Source organism: Tursiops truncatus, chromosome 10 (assembly GCF_011762595.2).
Source record: "Tursiops truncatus isolate mTurTru1 chromosome 10, mTurTru1.mat.Y, whole genome shotgun sequence".
Classification (NCBI taxonomy): Eukaryota; Metazoa; Chordata; class Mammalia; order Artiodactyla; family Delphinidae; genus Tursiops; species Tursiops truncatus.
In genome coordinates, this window is record NC_047043.1 from 97,787,128 (window position 1) to 97,809,294 (window position 22,167).

Below are 22,167 nucleotides of genomic sequence, written 5' to 3' on the forward strand. Positions count from 1 at the left end.
CACGAGAATTTCCTGGCGGTCCAGTGGTTAGCACTCTGTGCTCTCACTGCCAGTGGGCCCAGGTTTGATCCCTGGCTGGGGAACTAAAATCCCACAAGCTGTGTGGTGCCGGGGGGGGGAAAAAAAGAAAAAAAATCAACATGCATTGTAATTCTTCCTTGAACCATTTTTTTCCTTCAGAAAAACAAATTGTCATTGCTAAATGTCAGTTTATCCAAGAAATCTTATCAGATTTAAGGCCAGGAGTTAGTTGTTGGTTCATGTAATTAGATATCTGAATATTACCTCTCGCTATGTCTTTTCTCTGTGACGTTAAACAAATTATGTAATCTCTTCATGAGTTCTTCCAGACGTTTAAAGTAGCTTTCTAATAGATTGAAATGAGAGGAGTCTTTCAATCATGTCATAAACAATATGCCAAAGACATACAAATAATGCCTAATACTTTGGCAGATCCACAGATCACAAAATTTTATACCTAGTTTATTTTGCCTTTTATTTTTTTTGCCAAAAATAGTTATGGGAAGCCAACATGTATCTGATAGAAATAGAAGCTTAGCAGTCACCTCAAAAACAAGTTCATTAATTCTGTGAATCAGCTGATAGGCAGTGTTTAACAAGTATAGGCCACCCTCATGGGTATGACTAAGCATACTGCTTACTTGTCATTCACTTTTCCACGGTGTTACTGAAGTCTGAATCTAAATCAGAGAATCCCCAAGTCTTACTGTACTCAATGTTGTTCTTTTCTGTCAGTTGATAATTACCTGGGTTTTGTAAACAATGTTTAGATTGTGTAAGGACAAGTACTTATAGAAAATCTTTCTCTTTTTTATATGGTGGATGGAGTTATGAAAGAGAACAAACACATGAATGGTATATATATATAAATGAAGAAGATACTGTAACAAATTATTTGCATATGTTAGTAAAATCCAGAAGAGTGAAGAAAACACTCAGGCATTTGCCATTGTAGGATTACTACATGTTTTCCTAAAGCATTTGGAACTAATTAGAAATACCCTGGCTTTATTTAAAGGGAATATAATATATTTTTAAACTTTGTTTTCAACAAGGTCCAAGTTTGTTGACTTTTAGGACTAGAGCAGTGCAATGTTTACAAAAACATAGAGTATTAATTTCTTGAAGCAGGTACTAACTGGTTTTATTCCTTTTTGTATCTCTAGCACATAGCATGGTACTTATTAGGCACTTAATACATGATTTTAAAAGAATAAAGAAATAATCTAAAGTGTGGTCCTTGGCCCAGCAGCATCAGCGTCATCTGGGAACTTGGTAGAAATGCAAATTCTCGGGCCCCACCCCAGACCTACTGAATCAGAGTCTCTGGGGATGGGGCCCGGTAATCTGTCCCTTAACAAGCCCTTCAGGGGATTCTCATGTGTAGTGTTTGGAAACCTCTCACTCCAGGTGATCCTTGCATCCCATCTGAGAGCCTAGAGCCCAATGCTCTGCGCAGTTAATTTGGATTATTTTTAGTAGGCCTTACTTTTGCCTATAGTTAAGTCCCTTGCCATATTATCCTATTGGTAGACTCTCTTGAGGTCATCCTGTAAAATTACCTCTGTTGGTTTGGCATTTTATTACTTAGAGAAGCTCAGACTTGTTTTCAATAAGCTTGTGTCAGTAGAGGCTCCCCGGCTCCCATCTTAGTCCAAGCATCACTGGTTCCGCTTACCTTAGAATGGTTGCCATGAATCCTGAGTCTCCAAGTTCAAAGACTGGATTTTATAAAATCTCTGAGGATGATATGGCCCTAGAGGACCCACATTAAACAGACTTACAAGATATGGATTTGTAAACTTCAGTTCCAGTTTAATAACAGTAGAAAATGTGTCAGTCTTAGCGATTGTTGATGACAGTTTTTTTTAAATCCTAAAATTCTGTAATTCAGGAATTGAAGAAACTTGCACTCTTATGTGTAGCTGATGTCACTGACACTTAGTTCCGCCTGCTAAAAAAGCAATTGGGCAATATATTGCACCCTCTGCTGCTATACCCTCACTTCTGAGATTTTTTTCCAAAGAAATGTAGGACATAGGACAAGCCACATACACAAAGACCTTCATGCGAACATTGTTATAGGAACCAATATTTGGAAATAACTATTCAACAGCAGGGGAATGGTTAAGTAGATTATGGTGTAATCACTAGGTGGAATGTTATGTAATTATCAATGACAAATTAGAAAACTAGAGCAAACCTGAAAAATATTTTTAAAAAAGTAACATAAAGAATGTATGTGCACCATTGATTGCAACCTTATATAAACATGTATATATAAAGTCTGGAAGGGACTATACAAAAATTATGACAGTTATATTAAAATAGTGAGGTATTGGGGCTTCCCTGATGGCGCAGTGGTTGAGAGTCCGCCTGCCGATGCAGGGGACACGGGTTCGTGCCCCGGTCCGGGAAGATCCCACATGCCGCAGAGCGGCTGGGCCCATGAGCCATGGCCGCTGAGCCTGCGCGTCCGGAGCCTGTGCTCTGCAACGGGAGAGGCCACAACAGTGAGAGGCCCGCGTACCACAAAAAAAAAAAAAAAAAAAAAAAAAAAAGTGAGGTATGGAGGGCTTTTTGTTTTTATATTTTTCTCTTTTCCAAAGTTTAGCCAGTAATATAAAATTACGTCTATAATTAAAAGCCTACATTTATTGCTTTTTTTAAGTATGTCTATGACGCTGATCAGTAAAGATCAAGCAAAAAGTAAATTAAACATTGAGAACCCCTCTAGCTTTTTTATTCCTTTAAAGCCATCGACGATAATGTGAGACACTACATGAATTCATTGCTATTATACCCAGTTTTATTTCATACATAATTTTACTTCATATATTGGGCTTCTCTGTACTCTGCTGGACTTGCCTGTATTTGGGTGGAAAAAATATCCCATCTTTGTAACAGCCTCTTAATTTTCTCAGCCATACATAAGGTTTGATTTTGTTGATTTCTTTGGGCCTGTGCACTCTTTGATCTTTAGCATACACCAACAACCAAGCTTTTTTTTAACAGTGGTTTCCAGAGCTATTTTATTTTCAAGCTCCCCCCCCTTTTAAGTCTTTTTCTAAAAAATATGTATATCTATTATGGGGTTTTTCCCCCTAAAATTAAATAACCTCAGGATAGAGTTATTTGTCTTCTAACTCTTGACAGAATACTGAACTTATAACCATAAATAGCTGATGGAGAAGCACATGAAGGTAAACTTCTACTACAAATGGTCATTATGAGACCTTGATGTAATTTGTGATCATAATTTTTAAAATAACAAGAGCTTTAAAATAGCAAATGAGTAGAGGTTTCCCAAAATCTTGTCAGACCTCTGAGTGAACACTGTAAAAGATATATATATATATATATATATACACACACAAACACACACATACACAGCAATATATATATATGTGTGTGTGTGTATATACAATACACATACACAGAGCAATATCCTTTGAATTAATTAATTTTTCCTTTTTTCTGTTGCATTGTTCTAGAAATCCCAAAGGGAATATTAAGTAGTTTTGCCTTTGACCCAGATTACAGGTTACATTTTTCTTGTCACTTTCTTTGGAACTTCTTTTGAGAAATTTATATCAGTCTGATGTCTTTGGAATAGTCTTTATCTAAATGAAAACAAAGTTTTAAAAGCTTTTTAGAAACTTTATATCAGGGATACTAAAGTAATATTTCTCTCTTCTTTCGCTTCCCCCCAAACCCCCTGCCCCTACCATTTCTGATGATTTAATTCTCAATACAGCCCAAGGCAAACCTCAGCTAACAAAACTCAGTTTATGGCTCTCAGAATTTGTGGGTAACACAAACTTGGCGATGATACCCACCCCCCCAGAGCAAATCTGAGAAGAAGCTCCTTTTTAATGAAGACTTAACTTCTTCAACCAAAATCTGTTGAGCTCCTACTTTGTGCAGAGAGCTGTTTTAGAGAAGGAGGATAAAGCAATGAACAAGACAGACAAGTACATCCCTCCTGACGTTCATGAGTATTGTTATCTAGATTTAACAAGGATGTTAATGGGCGAGATGGTGACTAAGAGTAAGCAATAGCCTAATCCCTGCCTTGTGACCCGGCAGCGTTGCCAGGCCAGCCTGGAGCCAGGTGGCTGTCTTTCAGTTATGTGTGAAGTAGGGAAAAACCTGTGTCCTTGAATATTTTTCCTAAATCTCTTATTATTACGTATTTTAGGTTATATGTATGTAGTATGTATCACACATAATGTATAATGTATTTACTATATTACTTTCTCCCTCAGTAGTAAAGTTTATTAGCAAAAGATGTAGGAATGCATCTTTTGTTAATAAGCTATTAACTATTCTTGAAAATCCAAATGATAGGGTACTTACTCACTTTGCAGAGGGGTTTATTTTATAATATTCTCAAAATGGATATATTTAAATGGTTAACTATCCAAGTGAATATAGTTCCTAACTTTATTTACAAAAAAAAGTTATTTACACCTAACAAAAATGTAAAACAAATTTCACTGGGACTATCCCATTCGAGTGAAAAAAAAAACACACAACTTTTTTTCCCTGGGAAATAAAGTTAGCTACTTACCTTTAAAAGCATATTTAGAACTTTTACATATCTGGAATATAATATTTGAGTAAAGCGAGACCCAGATCTTATTTCAAATGACCATCCTTTGGTCAATTTAAGTATTATAGCTATTTCCAACTTCTATATTCACAGTCCAGTTGTCTGACTACCATTTCAGTTGTTTTTAAATTCGCAGAAAATATATTACTGACCGCTTAGAGAGAAATCCTGAACAGCATGAAACTTTTGGGAAAAAATGATAAGGAAAATAGATTTTGAAGGAATTTATATGAAGTTAAAAAGAATTAATTTTTTCATATATAGACATGGACTATTAAAGTACATTTCAATGCAGCTGTAACCAAAACCTTCAAATTTTACAGATTTGACCATGGTTTATTCAAAATCCATAAAAGTTTATCAAATGACTGCTTGCTTTTCAGCACCAAATATCCTCATACGGGAAACAAAATCTGCCCACCTGGTGACATGGCCTTATAGATGGTGGGACAGGTGCCTTTCAGACCGGGTAGGGGAACCAGCAGCTAGCACTAGGCAGGCAAATAACCACACAGTGAAAGCTGAGAAAATAATTAAGTGATGGGAACACAGCGTATTGACATCATTGTGTCTTCAGGCCATATCACGATTCCTGTGTATTTGTTTTTTTGTTTTTTTGTTTTTTAATAAAGTGCAGCCATCTGCCCATCCCCAACAGATGGTGATGCCTTTTTAAAAAATATTTATTTATTTTCTTTTTCTTTTTTTTTTTTTGGCTGTGTCAGGTCTTAGTTACGGTCCGCGAGCTCTTTGCTGAGGCGTGCGGGGTCTTTCATTGCAGCGCAGGCTCTTTGCTGTGGTGCGCAGGCTTCTCTCTAGTTGTGGCGTGCAGGTTTTCTCTCTCTAGTTGTGATGCCCAGGCTCCAGGGCGCGTGGGCTCTGTAGTTTGTGGCACACGGGCTTAGTTGCCCCGCGGCATGTGGGATCTTAGTTCCCTGACCAGGGGTCAAACCCACGTCCCCTGCGTTGGAAGGCAGATTCTTTACCACTGGACCACCAGGGAAGTCCCAATTCATGTGTATTTGACCAAGCCTGCTAGAATGACCTCCAATCCTCACAAAATACAGCGCATATACACAATTATTTTGTTCTTATTATGCATGTTAAGCTTTAAATGTCAGGTTGATTTCCTTTGTCATACAACATGTGTGTGAAATATTTACCCTGGCCACCAGCTTTTGAACTCAGAAAATGCAAACTAACTTTAATCTTAGCTGAAGTAAAACATAATTAGAAGGCAGATCTACTCTGAAATGTAATTTTATGCGCTCCAGATTCTGTATCACACATTGTATTTGCTGCTTGTTTGCTGTCAGGTCTTATAAGTTTTATGTGCAAGTTCTGTGTAAACAAAATTGTGAGTTCCTAGAGAGTAGGAATGAATGTTGTAATTCTTCTTATTCCACTTACATATATATGCCCTGCATACCTTCCCTAATTCACAGCCTACAGTACAGGGGACTTGGGCACATTATCAGTACTTTATAAGTACTTTAAACTTGGTTGGATATCGAGGACAACTTTTGCTTTTTCAATGTGGGATTCTCAGTGCTAGTGTTTTCTACATGTTTAGAGAATTCCCTAAATTACTCTCTAAAATGTTTATTTCTATTTTATTTAACATTTTTCGTAACACATAATGATATGAAATTAATGCCAGAAGAAATTTCCATTTTGCTCTTCTAAAGCGGGCAAAATGGGATATGAAAGGGAAAAAAATGTTAATTATAGCCTTCAGCATTCTAGGTTGGATCTTTTACTTGTTCTGGTCAGAAGAACAGGTTTTAAATGGCCTAAGGGCCAGAGCACTGTTTTATTTTCTTGCTTGGAGGCTTCCAGTGGCAACTGTAACAAATTCTGTTTAGTACTACAGCTGGAGAAAAGTTCATAAGGATGTGTGATACGAGATGTTACTTCGACTTACTACTCATGCACAAAATGAAACCAGTTCCCTTTCAAACTTTTTGGCAATTGTTAGATAAAACACTACATAGTTTTAACCTATTCATTTGTTTTTAATATATAAAATAATTATACGCTTAGCGATTTCATGTATGAATCACAAGTATTACCATAATTGTTTCACAGTTAATCTCCTTTTACAAGATAGATACACACTTATGAGCCACTTCAAATCAAAAATACCAGACAAAGGAACTGATGTACATATAAAAGCAAAGCAAATATATGAACCTTTTTTTATGTGGCCTTGTGACATCTCTGCATGCTCGCTTTTCTCAGTAGACCTTCATCTGTGCTTGTAGAACGAAGGTAGGAGTCTCTTAGCAAGAGATCAAGGCAGGGAATTTGCACCCTCTCCACCCTTGGGCACCCTGCCATCATCTTCCTGCAGCCACACCTGTTCATCTCCTACCAGAGCAAAGAGGTGACCCGTACCCATACATACAACACTGAGAAGCACAATGGCAGGGAGGAGAGCATGATAGAAGGAAGGATAAGAACTGACATGGGTTTGAAGCTCTCTCTCACTGATGGTCAAGACTTCACTTTCCTTAACTTGCTCCTCATTCATAAACATCCGGACACAGTGAGTTGCATACAGTTTCAGTAGGTTCTGGGCACAAAGGGAGACAGCACAGCTCCTAGGACTAGGAGTTTATAATCTACATGAATCAAAAAGGGGTAACGTTGAAGCAGTTAACCAAAAATTCAAAGCACTATGTGATTAAAGACTAAACTAAAGAAGGCAGAAAACAAGCACTACGAAAATTCAGAAAATGGCGAGACCAGTGTGGAGTGGAGGGTAAATCCAGGGAAAGCCTGTAGAGGATATGGGGGTTGGACTAGACGTCAAAAGCTGAGGGATTGACAGGGTAACCTTAAGAAAAATGGCTTTAAAAATATACAGGGAGAGCTTCCCTGGTGGCGCAGTGGTTGAGAGTCCACCTGCCGATGCAGGGGACACAGGTTCGTGCCCAGGTCCGGGAATATCTCACGTGCCTTGGAGCGGCTGGGCCCGTGAGCCACGGCTGCTGGGCCTGCGTGTCCGGAGCCTGTGCCCCGGAACGGGAGAGGCCACAACAGTGAGAGGCCCGCGTACCACAAAAAAAATATATATATATATATACAGGGAAAGAAACAGAAAGGAATCCAAGTACGATTCTGTTAATATGAAATACCCAGACTAGGCAGATCCGTAGAGATAGAAAGTAAATTGGTAGTTGCCAGGGTGTGGGGGGCAGGGGCATTGACTGATGGGTGCAGGATTTCCTTTTGAGGTGAAGAAATGTTTTTGAACTTGATAGAGTTGACGGTTGCACAGCTTTAAGAATGTACTAAATATCATTGAATCACACACTTTAAAATAGTTAATTTTAAGAATGTGAATTTTACCTAAAGGCAAAAGAAGTTCAGGGCTTGCGATGGCCTAAGAGGAGGGGGAAAGAATTTCCAGTGTAAGAAAACGGAGCCTGGCCTAGTAGAATAAGCGTGTGTTGGGGGGTCGTTTTGCAGAGATCGTCCCATTGGAAGTGGGTAGTGTGTCTGCGTGAGGAGTGAGAAGCGTGATTGGAGATGTAGATTTCAGGTCAGATGAGAGTGGGTCTGGAATGTAGGCAAAGGAGTGTGGGTTTTATCTGGTAAGGAGTGTTGAGATTCCAGGTCTTGAGGAGAAGAGTGAGATGATTTAATCAGAAGATTAATTTGGCAGTAGTGTGCAGGGCCAGCAGCTAGGAGGCTATCGCAAAATCTGGACATAACATGAAGAGGGCCTGTCGGAACAGAGAGAGAGAAAGTGAGAGGGATGTTGCGAAGCAGTGAGTGGCCTCTGAGGACAGTTTAGGCACTGATGTGCTCCACACACACTCCTAGTTACTGACTTGGCACGAGGTAAGTGCAGATTTGAGGATAAGCATTTATAAATGTTTATATTAGAAAACAAACTTACGGTTACCAAAGGGGAAAGGGGGGGATAAATTAGGACTTTGGGATTACTAGATACAAACTACTGTATATAAAATAGATAACCAACGAGGACCTACTACATAGCACAGGGAACTATATTCAGTATCTTGTAATAACCTATAATGGAAAAGAATCTGAAAAAGAATATATTTATGTATAACTGACTCACTTTTCAGGTGTACACACCTGAAACTAACACGACACTGTAAATCAACTATACTTCAATTAAAAAAAAAGAAATGAAAAACATCATTAATGGAAAAAAAAGTTTATATTCTCTTGACATTTAGGCACATGGTTTTACATTTTATAAAAGTATCCACAACAGATTGAAAAAAACAAATGCCTTCATCCCAGTAGAGCTCCACTCCCCTAAAGGACAAATGGACTGGACTTACTGACTGGGTCCTATAAGGGCAGTCATCAGCCATTTACTCATGTTTATGGCTCATTTTTATGGTACTTTACTCTGTGCCACGTGTCGTGCTGGCTCCGGACAAGAGCAGTGACAAGGCAGACTGGTCCCTTCCCTTATGGAGCTCCTGGGTCATAGACAGCCCTTGTCGAAGGATTGCTAGAAATTAAAGGGAGGCATACATGAGCTCAGTGTAAAGAAAAAAAGAGACATGTACCACAGTGTTCATTCCAGCACTATTTACAATAGCCATGACATGGAAGCAACCTAAGTGTCTATCGACAGGTGAATGGATAAGGAAAGAATTCTAATGACTACAGTTGTCCAACGGTGGGGAAGGCTGCCTTGTGAGGAAGTAAGTGCTTTTGTCAGTAGAGATTCATGCAGAATCTGAACGGCCATCTGTTAAGAAGTCTTGTTTGATAGAAGAAATGAATTAGGGAGCTTATAAAGTCCCTTCCAACTTTAAGCTGATTTCCTGTTCTACAACATTAACTTAGAGAACATATTTCTTTCTCTTTTTTTAAATGAAAGTGTAGTTGATTTACAAGATTGTGTGTTTCAGTTGTACAGAGTAGTGATTCAGCATTTTTGCAGATTACATTCCTATTTCTTTCTTAATTGACCTTATTGGAACACCAATGTGTACGACCATTTTCATCATACGGGTAACTACATTTCCCTAAATTTAAATGCAAATTTGATTTTTAAACATATCTGTGCAGTTAGTTCCACAGTTCTTTTTAAAGAAAGTACTGTTCCCTAATGCCTTCTCAGCGTTCATTTATTTCCAATTGTCATATTTGGAGTAAGTTCCTCTTCCATATGATGTTTTTCACAAGCAACGTGAATTTCTGCAGAAGTGAGTTACGTAAATCACAGGCTGCTGACGTGATTCTAAATCATTTGTTCAATGTAACGCCAAGGTTGAACAAGACCAGGCATGGCTACCCATTTGGGGAATGTCTTTGGGATTCCATTTTGATGTGGGTGAAAGTTCAAATAACTTTTATTATTCAACTTATTTCACTTAGTTATTACAGGCTTCAACATTTTAGCAGCTAAAATCATCACAGATTAATTGTACTTGGGAAGATCCAGAGAACTCGACTCCTATAGGAGTGATAGCCTTACCATATTTGGGGGGAAATGCTGGAATGCTTTTAACTTCAATAAGGGACATGATTTTCATAAGGACTGGTTTAGTGCCAATGGTATCTGGTGGAGAAAAACGTTAGCTGCAGAAGAAAAAATTCATTTCACCTCAAGCCTAGTAGACAGTTTTGTTAAAATAGCTCATTTTCGTTGTGTATTATTGAAACAGCTGATATTTTTCATTATAATCTATGTAACATTTCAAACTGTTCCTAGAACAGTGCCTGGCATATAGTAGGTACTCAATAAATATATTTTTTTAATTAATTAATTAATTTAATTTTTGGCTGCATTGGGTCTTCGTTGCTGCGTGCGGGCTTTCTCTAGTTGCAGTGAGTGGGGGCTACTCTTCGTTGTGGTGCGCGGGCTTCTGACTGCTGTGGCTTCTCGTTGTGGAGCACAGGCTCTAGGAGCGCAGGCTTCAGTAGTTGTGGCACGTGGGCTCAGTAGTTGTGGCTCGCGGGCTCTAGAGCACAGGCTCGGTAGTTGCGGTGCACAGGCTTAGTTGCTCCGCTGCATGTGGGATCTTCCCGGACCAGGGCTCGAACCCGTATCCTCTGCGTTGGCAGGCGGATTCTTAACCACTGCGCCACCAGGTAACTCCCAATAAATATTTATTGAATATTGTTCATCGAACGTGGGGTGATGGTGGACAAAGCATTTCACATGGGAAACTACTATTAGCACAGGCACAGAAGTAGGGAAAATGTGAGTTTAGAGAAAAACAGTTTGCTGAAGGCAACATCCTTATGTAATTACCGATGTGAACACTTTTTGGCTCAATAATTATGGTGGCTTCTTAATTTTTGCACAGTATTTAAAACACCAGTGATGACTTTCTGATGCTTGTATCCACAGTGAGCCGCTGAGCTAAAACAGGAAACGTCATTTCCTCTGACTCTGGTTTCGGAGCCTCTCCTCTCCCGTCTTCTTCCTCCTTGCTGCCTCCTGCCTCCCTCTGCCCCTCAATTCTTTCTCTAGCTCTGTTTTTATTCCCTCTTGTTCACACCTTTTTTCCCCTTTTTCATTCTTGGTGTTTCCCATATTCTGTCTCTTTGTTTTCCTTCCTTTTCTGCCTCTGTTTCTCTCCCTCCGATTGCCCTCTTCCTTTTCCGGTTTCCCAATTCCTAATATCTCTTTTTTTGGTTTGGTCTCTAACTATAGTATGGAAATGAAATGTATTTTACTCTACTAATCAAATAAGGAAGTAGGGATTATTTTCTTTATTGAGGTATAATTGACGTAAAATTGTAAAGTATTTAAAATATACATTGTGGTGGCTTGAAATACATATGCAATGTGAAAGACTTCCCTCCATTTGCTAATTAACATCCATCACCTTGCAAATCTCTCTCTCTGTCTCCCTCTTTTTTTTTGGTGAGAACATTTAAGTTCTGCTCCCTTAGCAAATTTTGATTATACAATACAGTGTTATCAACTATAGTCACCATGTTGTACATTAGCGATTTTTTTACTCTGAATGTAACATGAGCAAAATGCTTATGTTGCTATTTCAGAGACAAAATAAAATTGATTATCACTTATAACTGGATTTCAACTGATTTTTTAAAAAATTAGTGAATCACTAATCCTCATTTTTGGAGAAGGGCATCAATAGACCTTAATTCATAAACTTTAGTAAAGCACAGTAGCTTGTTGAAATAATTCCTAATTGTCTTTAACAACCTTAGTTCCTCTTTTCTTCCACATGGTAGATATATCAGATATAGCATATGGATCCTTTAACACCATCTAATATTTTTTATTACATCTTTATTTACACAGTTACACAGAGCTGGAATATTAGTCTGTTTTGTTCATTATCCCCAGTGCTTAGAACACTGCTAACAAATATCAGAAACTCCAAAAATAATTGTTGCCTTTTTTAAAAAATAAATTCATTTTATTTATTTATTTATTTATTTATTTATTTTTGCGGTACGCGGGCCTCTCACCGCCGTGGCCTCTCCTGCTACAGAGCACAGGCTCTGGACGCGCAGGCTCAGCGGCCATGGCTCACGGGCCCAGCCACTCCGCAGCATGTGGGATCTTCCTGGACCGGGGCATGAACCCGCGTCCCCCGCACCGGCAGGCGGACCCTCAACGACTGCGCCACCAGGGTTTTATTTATTTTTGGCTTCGTTGGATCTTCGTTGCTGCACACAGGCTTTCTCTAATTGCGGCGAGCAGGGGCTACTTCGTTGCAGTGAGCGGGCTTCTTATTGCGGTGGCTTCTCTCATTGCGGAGCACGGGCTCTAGGCGTGCGGGCTTCAGTAGCTGTGGCATGCGGGCTCAGTAGTTGTGGCTCACGGGCTCTAGAGCGCAGGCTTAGTAGTTGTGGTGCACGGGTTTAGTTGCTCCGCGGCGTGTGGGATCTTTCTGGACTAGGGCTCGAACCCGTGTTCCCTGCATTGGCAGGCGGATTCTTAACCACTGCACCACCAGGGAAGCCCCATAATTGTTTCTTTTTAATTTCAAATCTACCGTTGCATTCGACTTCCTAATCCTAAATAGGTATCATGAGTTTTTGGAGTAATATTACTCATTAGGATAACTTAGTTTATGATTGATTTATAAATGTAACCATAGGATTTCATGCTTAGAGAATGCTTTATTCCAGTTCAGTTTACACTTCAGTCTACTCCACAGTTTAAATCCTCAGCTAAGCTGTCATTTACCCATCCTTCTAAAGGACTCTTTCTTAATTATCTCAAGCACAAAAAAGTAGCCTAGCAATTGATAGTCATAGTTAATATTTACTGAGCACTTATTCTGTATCAGGCTCTATTTTAAGCACATTATGTACATTATCTCGTTTTATTCTTCCAACAAACTGTAAAAGGTATACACTATTATCTCTATTTTGCAGATGAAGAAACAAACACAGAGAGGTAAAAATAACCTGCCAGGTGATAAAACTAAGATTTGAACTCAAGCAGCCTGAACCCAGCCACCCTGTCTTGCACACTTTAGCAAGAGTCTAATTTTGCATTATGTAACTTGCCAGAGAACGAGATAACTCTACCCCATACTACCAGTACCATTCCACTCTACCCCATACTACCAGCACCATTCCACAATTAACAATTATATCTACACACGTGTAACCGTATCAGATGTAACCATGGATTAGATCCAAGCTTTTAGTTGTTCTGGTTCACTGCAAATCCGTTTATGTGTCATGTAAGCGGTAAGCAACTTGAAAGTACTTATTCTGGTTACTTGTGACAAGGTAAGTTAGATCACCAACTCTTTACCTTATATTCAATTCAGTAACTCCACTGTCACTTAAAACCGACCACCCTTGGGAGATTCTTTATTTTCATTTTTCTCTTTCTCTTAAATTCCTCTTAATTCAAATGAAGTCATTTTATTTTGCCACCTCAGGATATAGACGTCAATTTAATAACCAATTTTGTATGCATGTTGTAAAAATCTAGGGAAGGATGTGATTGGCTCATCTTGACTCTGGCTTCTAAGGGAATCAATCAGCGATTTGCGGGGTTAGTGGGAGACCCATGTATTTAGTTCAATGGGATAAAAATTAGTCGTTTGGGAGCGTTCATATACTTTCACCTTCCCCCAATGCACCAAAGAGAATTTTCATTTGACAGCACAAAACCCGTTTCCCCTACCCTTAGAAAAGTTGATTTTACAAGGTCAGTTCCTAGATTTTTGTGCTGAAGTATTGGAGAATGAGAAGAAAGGGCCTGGACATGAAAAGCTGGAGGAGATTTGAGTTGCCCTATGTCATAAAGTGCTGGGAAAGAGAAGAAGGAGAGATTATGACATTACTGGGCTGAGAATGGAGGAAGTGTTGAGTGGGAGGGCTTTTGCTGAAGGTGACACTTCGGAAAGCGTGGGGTGTGAAAAAGTCGAAGGGAAGGGGGAAAGGGATGTGAGAAGTGTTGCCTATGGTTATGAACTGAGCTTCCTTGAATGTACTTTGCAAGGCTGGAGTAGAGATTAGAACACCTTTTCATCTAGCAGGGAGCGAGGAGTGGTCCAATATGTGTTGGATTGTGTGTCTTTAATTCTTCAGAGGGAGGAGATGGGTAGCCAGCTTAGGAATTGTTGAGTTTGAGATTCCTGAAGAAACTCAGGGAGAGGTGTTCCCCAAAAATTGGAAATACAGATTTAGAAGTCTTGAGAGAAGACATGGTTAGAGATGAAGATTTGGAAGCTGTAAGCAAGTAGATATGTTTATGGGTAAGAGTGAGGCCAAGAAGGAACTTGCAGAACACATAGGATCGAAGAACTCAGGAGGAAGAGGTACCAAGAAAAAGGACTAACGTAGTAGTCATAGGGTTAGGATAAGAATTCAAAGTAACTGGTCACTAGGCAGCAAAGGGAGGAGACAGTTTCAAGAGTAGAGGATACACAGAATATCAAATGATGCAGAGGCAGAGATGGCGGTGCTGGAGCCAGCTCAGACTGGCCTGTGAAAGTCAATTGTTAAATTTTTAGGATTTTTGTGAGCCGACTGTTATCCACAGCCATTGTTAAAAGTTAGATTGTATATACGAGCAGTGAAACAAGTTATGATAAAAACAGAGGTAGTAACCACACCAACTGCATTGCTTCCTGATTATTTTACATCGATGAGGTGTTGGTGTGGATTGCATCTGTGAGGTGGGGATACCATGTAATATGCTGTTGCTGCCCCAGCTCTGCCTGACTCTGCTGTCATGTTGATGGCCCTATGTCAGTCACCGTGGGAGTATTTACACCACAGAAATTAGCAAACACTACAAACCAGAGCATTCTTCCTGCAAGGAGAGCCAGTTGTGAAACACTTACCAGCACACAATTGGGCAAATAGAATGAAAATCAAGAGAAGTCTAATGGATTTAGCAAAAAGGAGACCACCTGTCACTTTTGCTTGAGTTTCAGTAGAAGGGTGGGTGGCAAAAGCCGCAGTGAAGTGGGTTAAGGAGTGAAATAACGGAAAGTGAGAAAAGAAATGCTCAAATAAGTTTGAGAACTAATGAGTTAAACAGCTAAGCAGATTGTTATTGTTGATACTGTTTTTTTTCTAATTGTGGGGCTTACTGAGCATATACAATGCTAATGTACTTTACTAACCTCCAAATGTGAACAACATGTGCAAATTCATCTTGTGGTGGAAGCTTTTCCATTGGAAAATCTTAAAGAATCTAGTTATCTATAGAACATATTTTGGGAGATGCTGCTATAATATTTCACAATTAAGATGATATTGGTTGTAAGTTTGAGATTAATATTCTTGTTATTAAAGTTTCTTAGTTCTTTAAGGAAATATTTTCAAGAATGAATGTTGAATTTTATTGAGTATTTTCTTTTGTATTTCTTGAAATAGTCATGTGGTTTCTTTTAAAATTCAACCTAGTGCTGGAACACATTATTTTAATACGTATTCCAATATTAAATCTTCTTTGTCTTTCTGAGATAAATCCAACTTGATTATGGTGGTTTATTCTTTTAGTATACTATTGCATTCGTTCATTAGCATTTTATTTTTACTTGTAAGTCAGTATTAATAAGTGCGGTTGGTATTTTGTGAGGTTTTTTGTTTCTTGTTAGGTATCTTTCTTGTTAGGTTACCTTGTTAACTATTTTGTCTTGTTAGGTTTTGAAAAATTAATTTGGTCACTCTTTTTTTTTCCTACTCAGGAACAGTTTATGTGGCAAGAAACTTATTTCTTCCTTGAAAAAAATGTATCTATAAAGTTATCTAGCCCCAGAGCTTCTTGGGGAAGCAAATCTTTGATAAGTTTTCAGTCGTTTTCATTTTTAATTATTTTCCTATTTCTTAAGTCAAGTTTTACCATTTATACCATTTCAGACAAATATAGTAAGTTTCCCTCTGGCTTGCATTATTATCTACTTAGATTCTGGTAAAAAGCCTATCTCAGATATTAAAAAGCTGGATGAGTAGAACAGACCCTGTCTAGTGTGGGTTTTGTTGCAATGTGAGGGGCTTGTCTGCTCTCTTCACAGCCTGGTTCTCTGGCTTATATTAATGAGTAGAAGGATTTATAAACTAATGAATGTAAACCAGTCTGTATTTAACTGACCAGATGGGGAACATGAAAGAACTGTAATACTTGATATATACTGCCCCCAGAATGGATCTTGTTTCTGCCCTACTTATTATATTTTATGCCTGCAAATGGTACCTTCTATGGTACAGTGCAGTTCTGAATGGATACAGAAAGATTACTGATGTTACTGGGGGAGGGGGTTTTAGGAAAGGTTATAGATTCTGTCTGCCTTTGAAAATCACAGAAACTGGTCCAGTTTTCTGTTTGATCCAACTCTTAGGGCTACAAGCTAGGAATACATAGCAGTTTCCAGAAATCTTAACTTTGTCTTGTCTCTTTCTTGCTGTCTATTTCTTAGTGAATTCATATGTATTTCAAAGAGAAATTGGAATGCGTGTCAAGAAAAGCTACTATGGCTTAATCTTACCCTGTAGTCAACATTATTTAATTTTTCAGATAGAGATTTTGCTCAAATTTTTCTTTATTAATACTCTTTCCTTTTGTTTTCACATATTTAAGCACTTTTTTGTTGACTTAAAGGTGAAAAAAGTCTAAATAGTAATCCATTATAAAGTTGTTTCTCATGCGCTATGCATGTTATATGTAATGGACAGGTTTGATGTGGGTACTCCTTTCATTTTTGACTAACAAATGAAAGAGTGTTTGTTTCACATGGAGAGTAAACTGCTGTGATACAGATGAGCAGTCAAAAAGCAAAGCAGACAGGTCTAAAACCCTGACAAGCTAGCTCTTTCTATAGAAGAATATGCCCCATTATGAAAACAAAATTGTTACCGTATTGTTGAGTTCATTAGGAGGTTTTCAGTTTCCAAACAACAGTACTAAACAGTGTGAGTGAAACAAAGAATCAAACAAAATACATTGGGCTGTAGTTTATATTCTTTCAAAGTAGAAATAACAAAATGGGAAAACATTTTATATTCACGATCCACTACGGTACCCATGCATTGGGTAATAGAATAGCTTTTGCAAATTCCAAGTGGAAAGGTGCAGCATTAAAAAAGAAAAAAAATTAGAATTTTGGGTAGGTTAGACTGTGCAGAATGTTGGGTCTGGATGTTGGGACTTTGAAGGCCCTGATGATAAGCCTTTGGCCCTGGGTACTGTTTTGTCTTTACGAAATGTACAGCTATTCTAGGATCCCTGAGCCCTTCGTAAGAGCCAAGGATACACATCCTTAGACCTTTGACATAGTTACTCAGATAATCTGCTCTCTGCATCTTCCTTTAAAAATCTGGTCCCCGTGAAATGTGCTGTATCTACTGTCCCTAAATGGTTGTGACGCTTTTACCTTAGGCTTAACAGCCATGTGCCCTCTAGAATGAGTATATTTTCATAAATGTAATCTTTGCTGTGTATAAATTTTATCAGTCCTCTATCTCTTGACGTTACTAACCCTTTTAAAATCTAGTTTTTCTTAAGTCTGCCCAACGTAGGTGTCTTCATTAATTTGACATAAAAGATGGATGAGACAAAGGACCCTGACTCATGATCAGTGACAGAACAGGAGAGTAGGCAAAATGAATCTAATCCATGTCTCTTCAGGAAGATTCTCCAGCCCTGAATGATGTACAAGTCAGTCTGTTGGTTGCTTCTAGAGAGTACAAAGCATTCTAAGCTCAGGGACAGCCAACAGTCATGATGAAATCCAACAGAGAAAATACATTCATTTGTGCTTGTACATTTTGGTATCCTAGGTTGTCTAAAAATTTTGAATATGTGTGTATATTAAAAATCTTTTTTCTTTTTAATTGTTCAGATTTGAAAGAAGCCAACTCAAAGCCACAGACATACAAGAAGGCCATTTCCTTAAACAAGAGTTGCCCTTTAACGGTAGGTAAACTCAGAATTTATTGTACTAAATTTGTATTTAGAAAGGTCTCTTTTAAAGAACATGCAAATGCTTCATAGTATTTTATTGTAAAATTTCTTAGAGAGCTTTTATTTTGACTATCAGAATACTTTCTACTGTATAATTTACCAGTCAGTGGAAGGAAAGCACAGTAACGTATTTGACTAAGACAAAACGAAGATAGACAAAACAAAACAAACTTAGGGGTTGAGAAATAACACAAATCCTTAGAAATAAGTCTCAATACAAGTACATTATATTAGGTTCATGTGTTACTTGTAATTGAATTGAGAGAAAAATTAAAATATCTTTCCTGATTCTCTGTAGGCCATGCAACTATGATCCCAGGTCACAAAGGAGAAAGTAGCTTAATTTATCCAATGCCCATGCCTATATACTTTATTTGGGGAATTAAAATCCAGTACTATAGTTATTTATTTTATTGTTCAAATTATTCCAGCTCCCAATGGCCAAAGCTGGAATAATTTGATAAATATAAATAATTTGATAGATATAAATATATATAATATCAAATATATTTGATAAATATAAAAAATTTTTTAAAAACTATAGCACTGGATTATAACCCCCCAAATAAAATATATGTATACATGATTCCATACTGATATAAATAAATAACTGAATGAATAAATTGAAGGACGAGAACTTTTCCTTACAGAAGAATTTAAATTAGTAAATGTTAAAGGAATAAAGGAGATGGAAAATTGCCATCAGAGAACCTCAGCAGCAGTTACTGCTACAGGCAGGACCCACTGATGAATACTCAGATTAGAAGGTGAAAGGAGGAGCAGAATATGGACAGAACCTCCAAGCATCTCCCTTTAAATATTTATTAGTTACAAAGAGAAAAGTAGTAAGTTTAAGCAGAAGAATCCTGGCAGACACCACTTTAACCAAGTGATCCAGGTTAATAGGTTAATATCTACAGTACTAAGACATATTGAGCTTATATACCCCCAAAAAGGGCACATCAGGTCTTCAGTATTCTTCCCAAACATTCATAACGACAGTTGCATCATGAGAAAATGTTAGGCCAATCTAAATAGAGAGACATTCTACAAAATACCTCACCAGCATTCTTCAACAGCGTCAAGGGCATGGAAGACAAGAAAAATCTGGGGAACTATACATTAAATATGTGCACTTTTCTGTATGTCAACTATACCTCAATAAAGCCACTTTAAAAAAAAAAAAAAACAAAAGGAAAAGACTGCGGAACTAGAGGAGATGAGGAGCAATGGCAACAAAATGCAATATGGGATCCTGGATTGGGTCCTGGAACTGAGAAAGGGCATGAGTGGAAAAACTGGTGAAATCCAGATAAAGCCGTTTATAGTAGTGTGCCAATTTTCATTTATTAGTTTTCCTCATTGGGCTGTGGTTGCAAAATGTTAACAGTAGGAAGCCCGGTGAAAGTGACGTGGGAATTGTCTCCAGTATCTTTGCAACTTTTCTGTAAACCTCAAATTATTTCAAGATGAAAAGTTCTTTAAAAGTTACATTGGAGTCACTCAGTAATCATTCTCGTTAGACTTTTACTGATTTTTAGAGTGAGTTTCTGTTTGTTTGCCAACCTTAGAACATTCTTCTCATAAAGGATACTCCTTGAGCTGTTTCTTAATCCTGTCCATACACAGAGCCATCCTCACCTCCACAGGTTTGCTCTCCACTTAGTTCTCCAGCCACTCACTTCCAGCCCCCAGAAAACCTGTGAGTGGGGAAAAAAACCCACTAGGCTCTGAGTCCTCACAGAGCACCTCTGAGCAAAATTTTTAGTTGGTGACGGTCAGGGTGTGATTTCAGTGTTCAAACCAAGTCTTTAGATTTCATTCATGATCTCTTGGTCCACCAGTCTTCTTTACCCAGGACAACATTTGAACAAGCACTTAGAATTAGTAGCCTTGTATTTGAATGGTGAAGATGAGAGAAGGTCATGCTGTTTTTAGGTAAAATGTCTGGGAAATTCTGTGAATATAAGCAGTACTAAGGGAACTTTGATTCTTAAAGGAAATCAATAGCTGTATTAAGTTTGATTTGAAAATCAGTTTAACTTGAAAAAACAGAGATAAGTCAAAAGACCAAACTCTTGAAGGACCAAGTAAGGAGCAGTTATGTACTTTGGCGTCTGGAAATGAGTGTTTGGTCTGAATTCAAGCGTTTGCGCATGAAAAACAAAATGCTGAGTCTTAAGAGTTCTTCCCTGAAGGGTTTTTGCCGGCAACTCTCTTATGTGTTCAACCAATTTTGGAAACTACACTAGTTCACACACTCTAGGCGAAACAAGAAAAAACAGAAGTGGCATCTAAAATAGTCAGATTCATAGAGACAGCAAGTAGGGTGGTGGTGACCAGGAGCTGGGAGGAGTGGGGGATGGGGAGTTAGTGTTTCAAGGGAACGTAGTTTCAGTTTGGGAAGATGAAAAAGTTCTGGATGGATGCACAGCAGTCTGAAGGTACTTAATGCCACAGAACTGTACATTTTTAAATGCTTAAAATGGTCAATTTTTATGTAATGTCTCTTTTACCACAATTTTAAGAAGTGAAAAAGAAATAGAAGTCTTCAGCAGTTCCATTCCATTTCCTTCCAGGGTGCCCAGCTCTGAGGAGAATCTCTGCTTGGGAGCATTTCTCCTTAGGAGGAATCTTTGTTAAAAATCTAGAGATGATTTCCTGGACATCATTTACCAACCGGCAGTTTAAATGGCCCCTATATCATAAATAGTGCAAGTAGAAAAGGAACCTGGTACACAGGAAACAGTAGAGCTGGGTGGTTGGGAGAGTTGCTTGTGGGTTAATTTATAACTAAGACAAATGAATCTATAAAAAGAAGAAAAGCCCCATAAGAAATATGTTAACTGATGGTAAGGGAGGAAAAAAGGGCTTAGATAAAAGATATCTGAACTTGTTTGGTCCCAATGATTTTATGGCTGAGGAATTCAATTATAGGTGTACTGGGTGGAGCAAATCACAATTCTGTAAATTACTAATAGGACACGACGATCTTTATCGTTTTCTGTATGTGCTCACATGCAGAGTTCAGGCCTGCCCTCTGTAAATAAACTCTCTGCTTAGCTATGCTGCTATGTATGAATTCAGGGCTGCAGGACTGGAACATAGATAGGGTTCTAAAATATTAAAGGTGGGGAGGTGGTACAAACAGAAATAAGATTAGGAACTGGGACAGATAAATGACTTTGAATTTGGGCCCTTGGGTTTGTTTCATTTTACATTAAATTCTTTTAAGACGTTTTTGTTACTGAAAAGCTGTGAAAATATCTTTTAAAATAAAAAGACCACACTTAATCACACGTAAACTACTATTCTAACTTCTGTATAGTTTCAGTTCTGGTTGACCTGTATACATGTTTTAATTACTAACAGTTACAGTATATGGAGCATTTCTGCTTCTTTCACTGTTAGATTACATGTCTTTGTTCCTTTTTACCTGGCTTTCAGATGTCATATTGGCAACACAGTAGTCCATATTAGTGATATCACAGAATTTACTAAGCCAGTTTTCAGGTGGCTTCTAATTTTTTATTATTATACAATTACTGTTTATTCTTACACAGTTACATATAGTGAATATCTTCATGCACGTATTTCACTTTTTAAAAAATCATTTTCTTCAGATAAATTGCTTTAAGAGGAGTTTCTATGTTAAAGGGTTTGAGCAACTATATTACTCCTGCATTATTCATTTTTATGGCATTTCACATTGCTTTGAGGATATATTAGTAGCAAAATGAACCAAAACATATTTCCAAAGCGTATGTTTAAATGATTTCTGTTCATTTAAATCTATTATCATTTAGCTCTGGCTCTGTGTGTTTGACAGCGGAATGAGGGTGGAGAGTGAGGAGTTTTCACCAGTTGTTTAGATATTAGCATAATATGGGGTTTTGGGTAGTTTTTGGTTTTTTGGATTGTGATGGGGGTGTTGTTTATGTTTTGGGTTAGGAAAAAACCAACTTGGCTGCAATGAAATTGCAGATTATTTCTTGAGGCTATACCAAATTTAAATCAAATTTAAAACCTGTGCTGCAGGTCCCTATGGCCTTTAAGTCTGCATGTTGCTAGCGGTTATAAAGGAATGATTGCTTGCAAAAATGAAGGTTTA

At 38.0% G+C, this 22,167-nt stretch overlaps 1 protein-coding gene across 3 annotated transcripts in view; it reads left to right on the plus strand.

Moving 5' to 3' along the window:
* The window catches only part of LOC101327326 (peroxisome proliferator-activated receptor gamma), a 222,901-nt gene that overhangs the window by 6,180 nt on the left and 194,554 nt on the right, over positions 1-22,167 (plus strand). For all 3 annotated transcript variants that reach the window (XM_073787718.1, XM_073787717.1, XM_019944609.3), the window contains exon 2: positions 17,935-18,008. The gene's annotated coding sequence lies outside the window, so the exon portion shown is untranslated. The remainder of the gene's footprint in view (positions 1-17,934; positions 18,009-22,167) is intronic.